Source organism: Colius striatus, chromosome 1 (assembly GCF_028858725.1).
Source record: "Colius striatus isolate bColStr4 chromosome 1, bColStr4.1.hap1, whole genome shotgun sequence".
In the NCBI taxonomy this organism is placed as follows: Eukaryota; Metazoa; Chordata; class Aves; order Coliiformes; family Coliidae; genus Colius; species Colius striatus.
The window spans coordinates 59195264-59208213 of record NC_084759.1 but is presented as its reverse complement, the minus strand read 5'-3'; positions in this window follow the sequence as shown (position 1 = coordinate 59208213).

Below are 12950 nucleotides of genomic sequence, written 5' to 3'. Positions count from 1 at the left end.
AGTAGAAATCAGTTAGTCACAGCCTTTATTTAGCACATGTGACATTTACCTAAGCAAAGGCAACTGGTGAGCCAGCTATGCGTAACAGTCCTGGGGATCACAAGTCTTACTCATGCTCCAGGCTTTGCTCTGTTGTCCTGCTCATCACCAAGGCTTAGTCATTATTCAGGGCAGTGCAGGATGTTTCTGGCAACATGATTAACTGCTACAAGACCCTTTTTGCCACGAATTTGAAAGGAAATAGATAGGGGAACCAGTTTCTTTACTTGCTGTTGGGAGCACCCTCCAGTAGCCCACTATGCAAAGACATTTCCCTGCTGGGCTTCATGCCAGGGCCACATCCCCAGCATAAACTGTCACCTTCAGTGCTTACTGGCTGCTGTGTGCTCCTACTCATGTGAAGGTTAGTGCATTAAACCACACACCCATTCCTCCATCAGATGATAACTGCCTCTCTCCCTCCCCAGCCTGGCAGTGCTGATCTCCAGGACCAAGGGACAAGTGGAAGATATTTTTTTGTCTTGACAGACACCTGGCTCATGAGGTGTGGGTGCAGTTGTCTTGGGAATGCTGCTCAAATTGGGTCAAAATTCAGCAGGGGAAAAAAAAAAAAAAGGATAATCAGGAAAGTCTTGTTTTAGCTTGTGGTTTCATTTAGGTTGAGTAAATCTTGTGGAAGTGGAGGCCCCAGGGGACTTGCTGCAGATTTGGATTAATTTCCCCTCTTGGACTGAGATCATCTGGAGCTACATTACCCATGTGTGACAGAAATTCCTGAACCACCTGGCACGAGGCAGATGACCTCTTGATATAATTTCTGAAAAAAAATGTGCAGTTTTTGAATCTCAAAACTGCTTGTATTGGGGCAGTAGTATAGCTGGGGTCTAGGTACCTGTCCTCCTACATGTTACATGCCCTAATAACTGTTGATTCTCCTTTCCTGCAGCTCCTGCCAGTGTTGTAACTCCTGCTCATCATTTTCTTTGCATTTGTTACTAGCATCAAAGAGAGAATTAAGTGAAATGTTTAATGCAACATGTGAAGAATTTTCTCAAGGTTTCCCTTCATTTCAACAAAAAGTATCAGGAATAGTTCTTTGTGCCAACTTGAACTGTTCATTTGATGTTACCCTCATTACTGTCACACCAGACATTATCACTGTCTCCATTCTGACCAGCCTGGTGTGCTGCCTGTGTTTTGCGTGTTGCCTGTGTTTTCAGGTGTGGTTTCTGTCTGTCAACAGTCTCACTCAGAAAAAGGCTCTTTCTTTTCTCTGACAGTATCTTGAAAGAAAAATAATGCTCTCACCTCTTGGTTTCATCTAGGTATCACCCTGCTTCTGCAGGCAAGTTATTTTGGTGCATACATTCACATGAGGGCATTCTTTATCAGCTGGTGATTAATCATTGCTTAGATTCAGAATATATAAGAATTTTATTTTTAAAAGCTACAATGCTATACATAAAAGCCTCCAAGGGTGACTTTGAAGTCTGAAGATAATTATTTGGCAGGCAATGTGGGGTGTGCTAACATGGTTAAAGAACATATTGTGCTAATTTGCAGTTACACTAACAGAGATAAGAAGCCTGAAATACAGAACTGAGTACAATCAGACACATGTAAATGTGACCTATGTTATTTCTGCTGGATCTCCCGAGGTTCTAGTTTAGACTAGTTCTTTATTTGAAACCACACTGTCACAAAGAGAGATGCGTTGGATGTTCCAGAGGAATTTGAAAGCTGGAAGACTCTGTAGAAAATGAGATTTCCCTTTCACGCTTGATGCACAATTCATCTATTGTTACCTGCTTTTCCTCTCCTGGCTAATTACAAAAGGTGTGAATTTTATTCCTCGTTTCAACACATCTATCAACATTAAAGACTTTATTGGATGAATTGATAGGTTATGAACTTTGCAAAGACTCCACAGGTGAGGGTGTAGGACAGTAAATAACTGAAAGGACATTGGTCTTCTGGTTTTGCCCTACTGAGTGCACCTCGAGATGAACTTTCGTTATTTGCGTAGGAGTGATTTAAAATACCTGTTCCATTCTTCTGCCTGACATTATTAGCCCAACAGCAAGAGGCAGCAGAAAGGGTGATATATCCTTCTCTCGGCTACAGAGGTCATAGCCTGGTTGTATTCACTGAAACTGCTTAGCTTTTGGGCAGTAACTCCTGACTGTGTGGGCAGGCAGCTGAGAGTAATAACCTCTTAAATTATTCCAGCGTACATTGTAAGAACTCATTTAGAGGCAGTTTGTGTAATCTTGGGCCTATATTTTTCTGAGATCCCTTTCATGAAGCTTTGTGTACAAGCTGTACTTTTGCACCTATGTACTTGTGACTATTAGGCTTCTCATCTCTGCCTGAAACTGTCAAGCACGAAATTGTCCTGGGTGCACCGTGGGTGGATAGCCATAGTGCTACTGGTCACAGTAACATCCCTTTGCCTTGGAGAAATCCCATTTGGCTGCCTTTGTAAAGTGGCTGATCATGGCACCATGCTCCAGCACCTGGTTGGGAACCCCTAGATGGCAAATAAAAATTCAGATGTTTCTCCTTCACACCAGAGGTCCAAAAGGTGCTACCCTTTGGATGTATTGTGTAAATTATTTGAGGTTTCTCTGGGGTTCTCACAGAAAGCAATATATCGCTTGTTCTCTCCCAGGAGCTGGCAGCTGCTGTCTCTCGCTGAGGTCTGTCAGGACGCCATATCCACAAATCCCCAGCCCTGCCCTGCTGTACACCACTCAGGAGCTTACCTGTACACCAGGTTTGGCATCTGTGCTGCCAAATCCTGCTCACAAGTGGACCTCTACTGTTCAGAAATCAGTTCAATTAACAATATCTTTGGAAAATGTCTCGTGGCATGAAAGCTTTAAGGATTAAGAGGCCATGGCTATACAACTGTAATGTTTGTGTGTTTGTTGTTTTGTTTTATTTTAGGTTAGAAGATTAATGATGTGCTATAATCTTACATAACTACTATATTCCTAATGAAGCCCAATAAAAACATTAATAAAAGCTGTTCTGAAATAATTCCTTTATGTAGTTATTTGAAATAAAGGTGTTCTTTACATAGACAAAGCAACAGCAATAAGCACAATCCAAGAAAAGACAAGGTTATGACAATCCACATCCCTCCTCACCAGCACCTCCTTTGCTGAACTAATCCTTCATCAAAAACCTTTATATAGCCTTTTAAAGTTGCATGGACCTCAGTTGATTTTGGACTCCCAGAATTTTATGGATTGATACTACCCATCCCCTTAATTCTTGGGATTTCCTTAGGAACTTCTGATTTGATTGAGGCCTACAGCTTTTTCAAGTCTAAGTCAAACTATCATGTCCCTAGCCTTCATATATTTTTGAAAAGAATTTATAAACAACTGTACTTGACATTTCATTTGGAATAGAGGAGAAGCTGGCTGGTGGTTTTCTGTGGTAGACACATCTCTTTAGGAAATGCCTGCTGGAAGCAGGACTTCCAGGTTTATCTTATCGTGTCCAAAATGGCATTTGGGAAGAATAATTTCATTCATGGCCATAATTTTTATTGTTGCTAAGAGTATTGTGCTTACTATAGTATGCATGTGTGTACAGCAGCATAAAGATAACAGCATCAATGGAGCTGCGTATGAGGGTTTGCAAGTAGGTATCAGAATGGTTAACAGGCCTGTCAATCATGGCACAAGTGAGCCTCCACTCATGTTCATACAGCTTGCAGCTAAAGTCATGTAGGAAGCACAGTTAATATCAGCCGATCTCAGTTAAACTTTAGTGATCATGCACATTATCAAATCAATAAAAATGCCAACCTGACTTACTTTAGCCTGACTACCATTATCCTCAGACTAGCATCTGGATCTGGAGTGCCCTTACAACAAGCAAGGACAATAATACCAGAAGCTTACTTTAACTTGTAAATGACACTTCCTGTTTCTTCTTGGAGGATGATTTTTATCAAGTCTGTTTCCTACTTCTGATTCTTTTCCTCTGAAAATGAAGAGTATTAACACAATCCGAGTATGTATTGAATTTGGAAAGGGCTGATGTTTCCTTTTTCCTGTACAATCTTTGGCTGCCTCTGCCTTGAAACTTTTCTGTTCCCCTTCCTCTGGCCTGAAGAATTCTGATAATGGGTTTGGATGAAGTAATCAAAAAATAAAAGTAGTCAAATCAAGAAAGGTGTCTACTTCTGCTTGAATTACTTCCTTTGAATAAGATCTGAAGCAATTTAAGCAAAACATGGACTTTTCTTCTTCTTCCATTACTGAAGGTCAATTATCTATGGGTTATCTATGTGTAGAGAGGTTACTTTACTATAAAGAATAAAATTTACACTCTTATTTCTTGAATTTACCTTGTTGATATCCATGCTACACTGTAAAACCTGTGTAATCATAACAGAACTTAAAAAGTTTTCTGTAATCACAAGCTATAGTTCTGATCACATACCTTTCTTACTTTAAGTTTTCAGTCTGATTTAGATTGGTTTCCCTCCCTCTCTTTCCCCACCAGCAGATTGTAAATGTTCCTGTAAACAAAGATTCAAGATCTGCATTTCTTAAGAACAATGATCTTATGAATGTGGTTGACTTTAGATGAAAGAAAAAGAATCATTACCAAAAGATCTGGTACTGAAGACACTTTTCTGATATCCCTTCCTGAAAACCTCATCCATCTTGATTCCACCCCAAATCTGTTTGTAGCAGATTTTACGTTGTAGTTTCAGATTGGGGTTGAGGTGGAAGGAGTGTGGATTTTTGCTGCAATTCTGGATGTAGAGGTAGGTATCTGATATCTTAGAATATTTCAGACATACTGTCCCGAGGACTGCTGTAGACCACCTGCACTGATTTTCAGGATAGATCTGCAAGAGGATGTCTATGCTGCACAGTGGTCTGGTGTTCAGAAAGCAAGCTTGCATTCTAAATTGCTAGCTTGCTAAGAAGCTGGCTCTTGAGAATTGTTTAATGACAGATCATATATCTGAAGCTGGCACCACATTGTGGAGTGCAGCCATAGCCTTAAGAGCCTTTAAAGGATGAGTGGCTATTACTGATCTATAAAATGTTATTGCGTAGCAATTTATTCCATAAAAACAAAATGATACAAGGAGAAACTGTATTCATTACATAAAGAGCACACTTCGACAAACAAGACTGACATTCTATAGGCAGCACACATGTAGGAAAGAGAACTTCATAAAACAAGTTGTGAAAGGAACAAACTGTTTTGGTCTGATGTAATTTCAGTAATTTTGTAATTGAGAATTTCCACCCACTTACACGTGAAAGGAAAAGTACACATAGTCCTGCACACCCGTTATGCATTTACTTCTTCAACAGTGTCAAGTATATTGGCTGTTGAAATGATGGCTTTGTGTCCTTTGCATTATTCCTTGAGCATTCACAGAGACGTCATAGCTTCCTAAAGTTATAATCTGTATTCTAATAATTAACGTAATTCCTAATTGGAAGAAATGAAAATTTTGATGAAAACAAAACCAACTATTTAATTGTTCTGGGGGTTTTTTAATCCAGTAAGAAAAAATAAGCTTGTTGGGAGGAAAACTGTATGATATCTTACAGTTGATTTCCTTCAGACAGCAGTAATGGAAACTGTACTCCTGAATATAATTACATATGTGAACAATCAGTGAGATCTGCCAAACTTTTCACTACTGTGAAGTTAATCTTTCATCTTTTCAAACATATATTTATAGATTCAGATTGGTTACAGGAAGAAAAACAGCAGCTATGGCCTCAAATATAAATGTTTGTGCTAATTGGTAGAAAAGTGTACGTGAATATATATACAAACACACACACCAGTATTCCAGACACATACCAGAAACTTCTGTACTGCTAGAAGTAAAAATTACCTCATATTTTCCACTGTCATTTTTTAACTTACCTTTGTGTTATGCTGCAAGTTTTACTGACTTATTAGGTTCAGACATTGCTTATCATTCAAACTTAGGTTATTCGTACAAACCAAGCCTGTACATCAGATATTAGAAGGTCAATTTTTGGCGGTACACTTCTGGAAAGATGTGAACTGTTTGGAAAGAATCCAGGGGAAAGTAACAGGAATGGTCTAGAAAACGTAACCCTTGAGAAAAGATTGGAGGTACCAAGGTTGTTTAGTCTAAAGAGGAGCAGACAGAGGGGAAAAGTTTTAATAGTTTGAAAATATTTAAAAAGCCACTATGCTTATCTGTTTTCCAAGCTGATGGCTGATAAAGCAAGAAGAAATGATCTTAAACTCTATTAAGGGAGAGATAGATGAGACACTAAGAAACACACTGTAATGGTACGGCCAGAGAAGTACTGGAAGAGTGCTGGAATCTCAATCATCTGGAGATTTTAAAGAGTAGGATGATTTTTCGTAGAAAATCATCAGCCAAGAGTAGACTTTGGAAGGGGAGCAGGGGAAGGTAAGAAAGAGTGGAACTAGGCAGCACTTTGAGGCTCTTTTGAAAACTCCTTGGTTTTGGATTATGTGACTTCACATCCTGGACTGTTACGGTAGAGTACCATACTCCCTCCAGTGTCTTTTCAGGTATTCATGATAGCTTGGGGACAGATCTCATTTTCCAGATCAGAATGCGCTAGGAGAAAAGGTTACCTCTCCACACCATTGCATGCATCAGGAGCATGCCATTCCTTTATTCTGTCTGTCCGTACAGTTACCAGAGTGGTTTATGGGAATGCTTCAAAACCATTTCAGTCAAAAAAACTAAATTAGTAAAGATCTGCTTGAAATGTATATGTTAATCTGGCTATCTCATTTGATTGAGCAGCTCCTGCCAGTAGGTCTCCAGTAAGATCAGTGATAAGGAGGAGACGAGGCTGGGCTATTGTGTTGAACACGTTTTCTTCTCCCCTCTTAGGACTTTGCAGACATTGCTTTGACCATAATTGTCCCTAATAATCTTGCTACTTTCCCACCTGATATCCTGTCTCCTCTTTATCTTTTTCTCACATTCAATTAGCTTTTAGACAGTTTTTGCTCTGTTCGACAAAACTCATGCATCATGGGTTGTATCTCTGATATTTTTTTTGCTGGACATAAAGTTAACATATGTTAGGATAAGTTACAGTCAGTGCAAGACAGACTGGGGTTGGAGGCTGCTGTTATCCTCAGAAAGAAATGGGCAAGGTAGAAAATGTTTTACTGTTGTTTTACATACCATGTTCATTTTGATATATTGCCTTTCTGGCAAACCTATTCCATTCTTCAAGAACTGCTAGTGTGAAGCTGATAATGCATTACATGCTGCAAAATCAGTCCAAGAAGTTACAGTGGTAACTGGCAAGGCCTCCTTTTTTCAACAGCCCGTTAATATTTAGAGGGTAGCTTGGACATTTCAGTTCTTTGCTAGCTGAAACCAAGGATATAACTTTAGATTCTGGAGAAAACAAAACCAAATTACTGGGACTTGTCAGTTGGTACTTCTCAAGCTCTTATGCCAAGGCCCCAAAAGGGCTCAGAGGTTGTGCGCATCATATTGCAATGCCCAGATTCAGACCAGCACACCGGCAGTCAGACCAACAGACTCAAATCAGGTACCTGGCTCCTCTCTTCAGTGCATAGGGAGAAGAGGACTGCAAACATCTATGAGCTGGGCAGAAAGGCACCCCAGCTGGCTAACAGAAAACACAATGGGTATAGATGCCCTGAAATGTCCTGTTTTCTCCTGTGGCCTGTCACTGGGTTATGTTTGGCGTGCCATAAGGCTCACGCAGATATTTTTCTCCTTCAAAAGGGATCCATGAATGACATTCTGGAGGAAGGAGATACAAGTGAGGAAGTAGACTGGAGAAAGACGCTCACATCAGTGAGTGGGGCAACCTGGGAGCTAATCTGAGCCTTGTGGCTGTCGTATGCACTAGTAGACAGGAAAGCATCCCTGTTACAGTTGGAAATGGTAGTTACTCATCTTCCTGCTTGTTGTCTCTGAGTGAATCTGTAGTTACTATACTCCTGTGGACTGATTTGGTCAGAGCTGCAGAATGCCTTCAGCCTTGTCGTCCCATCACCTCAGAGCCATTCCGTACCTGTGATGTCTGTTCTGGGAGAGGAGACTGCTGCTATCACCCTCTCTTCCTCTAGCTACTTCTGATAAGGGAAGAGTCCTCACCTGCTTTAGTTTTTAAAGAAATGTAAGGAAAATATTTGGGACTATGAATCTCGAGGGAGACACTGAACAAGGTGCATGCATACAAGAAAGTAAAACGACCTTCCCCAAATAAACCTTGCTTGTCTCAGCTGTGACCATATGCAGTATGTTAGCTGTTGTAGGTCATTGTGTGCTCATTTGTAACATCTCCTGTGCTGGCCTCTTTGGAGGACACAATATTTTTCAGGACTGGAGGAAAAATACTCATGAAAGATTTTGAAGGTGTCTCATCTGAGTTAACTGAGGCATCTTTTTTTTCTTCTTTTGAGCCTATGCAAGAGAGGCAAACTGTGCTCTTAACAGGCATAGTCTTTGTATTACACAGATATTTTGTTAGGGACCTCATGAAAGTAGACATGTATAGAAAAGACATTACAGACTGAGAAGCCTGAGTCCATAACTATTAAAAGGCTAAAATAAACCCCAAACTTTCTTCTAGTTTTTTGAGACCTTGCATCCATCTGCCACATCTCTTGCCCTACCTTGCATTTCTGGACCTTCTAAAAATCCCAGGTGTTTATAAGCATGACTCACACAAACTCCATCTGCTCTGTGATCCACGTTGGGCATAAGAATCTTACACTGCTGCCATGAAGCCAAAGGGATTCCTTCAAACTAAACACACTTTTTGGGTGGGCATAATGCCATCTTAAAGGGATACTCCCATCTGCAGATTTTGTTGCACTTCCATGTAACTGTATGATGCAGAGGGCTATAAATGTTTGTATCCTTATAAAAAAAATCATTAAGGCAATGGAAGATGAAAATGAGTTCCAAAATTTTCACAAGAATTCTTCAAGATTTAAAATTGCCATAGAATTTAGAATGACCCTGCTCATCCTTGAATTAAAGACTTACAGTTGCTTTTATTCTTCATGATATTTGCAGTTGCTCATTTTATAAAGATGCTTTGCTGATTTTGCAAGAGACTCTGAACCTAGGGTCTATCTTTCTGTGCCAGCTCTCCGCTTTCAAAGGCAAATACATGCAAAGATTCATTTCATTCAGACTAGAAGCTGAGATCCCTGCCAGATACAGCATAACACTAATGAAGATCAATACATTTGTTTGGAGTGTTAGCAATAAAAATGGAAGATAGATCCACTCTGTAAGTCCTCAGTTTACAGATTTGCTTACAGTTTGCAGATTTACTGACAGTATTCAAATGGAATTTAACAAGCTAGTTATAAGTATGTCCTTTAAATGGTTCCTTCTATCTGTAAAACAGTTCTGGAAACACTGCGTGACAAGATAGAACTTAGAAATCAATGGCAAAAGCTGTGTGGCAGGAGAAATTACTAACACTGTTATTAAGAAGGATGTTATTTTGCATGTATGCTGGTTAGAATACAAAGACATTTACCAGAGTAAAACACACTATCTAGAAACACAACATTGCCTAAAACATTTCAGCAACATTGCCAAGGAATAAGTGACTTCAGGAAATTAAAAGTAACTCTGCTTTAGCTCAGGAAAGCCAGCTCCTTTTCTTGAAACAATTTCATAACCCTTCACTTGCATATAAATTGGAAGTAGCAAGAGACTTGTAAGAGTCGTACAGGCATGTTTTATATGATGAGCAGTCTCTTCCCAGCTGCAGTTTTCGGGCCCGGGGGGGCAGGGAAGCAGCAGCAGCATTCTTTGTAGGATCACCAGTCACACTTCAAATGGGACATATATGGGAGCTACACTAACATTGGTTTTTTTCGGAATGTATATTAGAAAACAGCACAGTAGATATAATTTATCCCGATGGCGTCCAGATGCCATGGAAACCCACCTCATATAAGCCAGAATGTTTCTTTTATGATTTAAATTCCATTTCTTCTGGCCCACATGAAACATACGAATACCACCGAGGGAGAATTTTCATATAAACTACCAAATGCTTCTTAGCAATTTCAAACCTTTTCCAAAGTGGCAGTAAGATCATGTGTATGATCCCTATGTACTTTTTCAATCCTTTAGTGGCTTCAGGAATAAGCAGAAAACTCTTTGATGTAAACCTTTATGTGAAGCTCTGTCTATGACACTTTATTATGAACACTTTTACACTCTTACACGAAAGCAGATTGCATTGTACTTCTGCTGAATGAAGAAGTAGCTGGGGCAGAGAGTCAAATGAAGATACTATTTATTTCCTTGCAGAGTGCTAAATAGAAGGCCCTAAAAGTTTTTTAAATCCTCCTTTGTGGTTTAAAGAACTCTTTATTATCTCTTTTTTGGTAACATGGTTCTCAGTCTGAAAAGGTTCTCACTCATTGTGAGAAGGAAAAATAGGTAATTCATATAGTAAAGAGAGCTATGCTATAGCTATGTAACTGGAAATTGGCTTTAGGAGCAAAGTTTAGTCTACCTTTTTTTAGGAAAGGCAGAAGCTGCATGGCAAACTGAATTTTCTGTAATATCCTTAAAGTTCATTGAAGATCAGCTGAAAGCTTAATCAGCTTGCTTGTATTCTTTCGGAAGCAAATAAGCAAAGCCACTAGAGCGATCTGAGGCCTCCTATGAAGTTTCTGTGGCTGAGTTCTGTAGATTTACTTTGGGTCATGGAAAACAGATATCTCTCAGTCATTTGCCATCTTTCAGCTGTATCCAGGTGCTTCACAAATCTGAAGTGAATCCTACTGTGTTGAAGCTTAGAAAACTCTTTTATCTAAAAGTATTTCTTGTTTGGAGATGAGTAATCCTTACTGTCTCTGCCTTCTTGTGCTGTTAGTAACTTCCCCTTGTACTGCTTGTGTTTTCTTATGTCTCAGTGCTGTAACACTTGTAACACAGATGTTGTTTTTCACTATCTACATCAACTGCATCGATGACAATTTCTGCGTCCTCTGGAACACTTTGATTAAACCAACTGTGTTTTTATTTGGTTGGTCAATAGCTATTGGCAAGGAGCAGCGATGGACTGCTTCTATCAGCCCAATTGGACCTGTGTTCTTCAGTAGAGTTTACTCATTCATAAACCTGAAATAGAGTTTATTCAATGATATTGTTAAAATATTTACACAAATATTTTCTTCAAAGTTCTGAGACCAACAATATGTGTTGCCTACAATACCTATTTTGCCTCCAAAGTCTGTTTTGGTAAAAGCCACTCTTTTTCCTGCTTTACTGCTTCATTCTCCTGTTATCAAAGGGCTCTGGTAGAGGAGTGTAGGGGTTGACTACCGGGCTAGATTTGGATGCCACCACCACTAACCACCTCCATGAAGTCATAACCCTGAAGACTGTGAGCAAAGCAGAACTTGTGCCCGCACCTTGACTCTTCCAGTTCACACTTGAGCTACTGATGGCAGTGGATTCACATTAAGATAGCAAAGTGCATGGCTTTCTGCCTTGTTTCTTCTGTGACAGTGGTAGTGACCAACAGCACAAGAAAAACCAGCTACAGAAGAGACATCCATGACATCTTCAGTTGCTCCAGTTCTTGACCAATGAATGAGATCATCTGTCAGAGTAACTGCAGCCAGAGATATCACTGCAAGTGGTACAGATGTATCTGAACATGCTTTGAAGTAGCTACCTTGGATCCAGCCCAACAGATAGCCAATGCAGCAGAGAGTCCACTGCAGGCTGTTTCCAGATATTTATTCAGCTTCTCAGGTGATTTGTATAACCCAAGCTGAGAGTTGTGCTGCCACAGCTACACAGTAACATCACTCCTGCTAGTTTAAAGTTAGACTGGGCTTGTGTGCATGATCTCCAGCCACAGCTACACACAGAGCAACTCTGCCCTTATTCGTTCCTATAGTGTGGCTTCAGTTCCCCACTGGGACCTTCAGGCATTGTTGCAATAGAAATAACAATGAATCATTAATATCTTCTGCTGAATTATTTGAAATCTATTCACTCTGCAGTTGATGTTTATTTATTAGTACAGAATAGCTGATGCAACAAAAGATGGCAAAGAAAATGAGCTGAGAACTGCTTTGCTTCAATTCATTGTACATTTTCTTTTGGGGATAATTATATCTTAAAATACAAACAAATTAGGTGCATTTGTGGTTGGAAAGATCTTCCTTGCCTCCAAATAGCTTCTTAAAATGGTTTTGTTTATTAGTCCTGGTATTGCTCTACTATTAATGCAGTACTGATAAAGTGTCTGGAGAGAGGTGTCTTGTTTTTCCAGAACAGAGTTATGAGATGTCAGAACTGGGTATGTTCTGTCCTTCTGTTAACATTTCTATGTTCTTTTGGCTTAAACTCGTGCCAGCCTCCGCCTTTGGACCCAAAACAGCTAGATGGAGCTCTTTCCTCTCTAATTAACAGGAAACTGCCTTAAAGAACTAATTTAAAATCTTTGGACCAATCCTGCCAATGAAAATATTCTCATTTTTTAAATAAGATAACTCCGAGTAAGAACTATGTAGGAAGGTTTTGCAAGATTAGACCCAAAGGCTTAAACTAGAAAGATGTTAATAACATGCATGTGAGCAGAGCTAGTTCTGCAGTGCATGGACTATTGACAAAAAAAGATAAAATGAAAGAGAATTAAGTGTAACTTGAAGATTTTCTGCCAAGCAGTACCTCTACAATTTATGTACGCATATACACAGAAGATTGGATTAGATGATATAATGATCTTTCATTGTCTCCGATTCAAATAATCTAGACTGATGTCAAGTGTGTTCGTTAGTGAATGTAACAAAGATGCTGCCTGTAAGAAGCTGTGTTGAAATCAGCCAGGTAGAGGTCCTATGACCTTGAATAGCACGGCCAACAGAAGGCTGAGCACTGACTCGAAAATGTAGAAAGA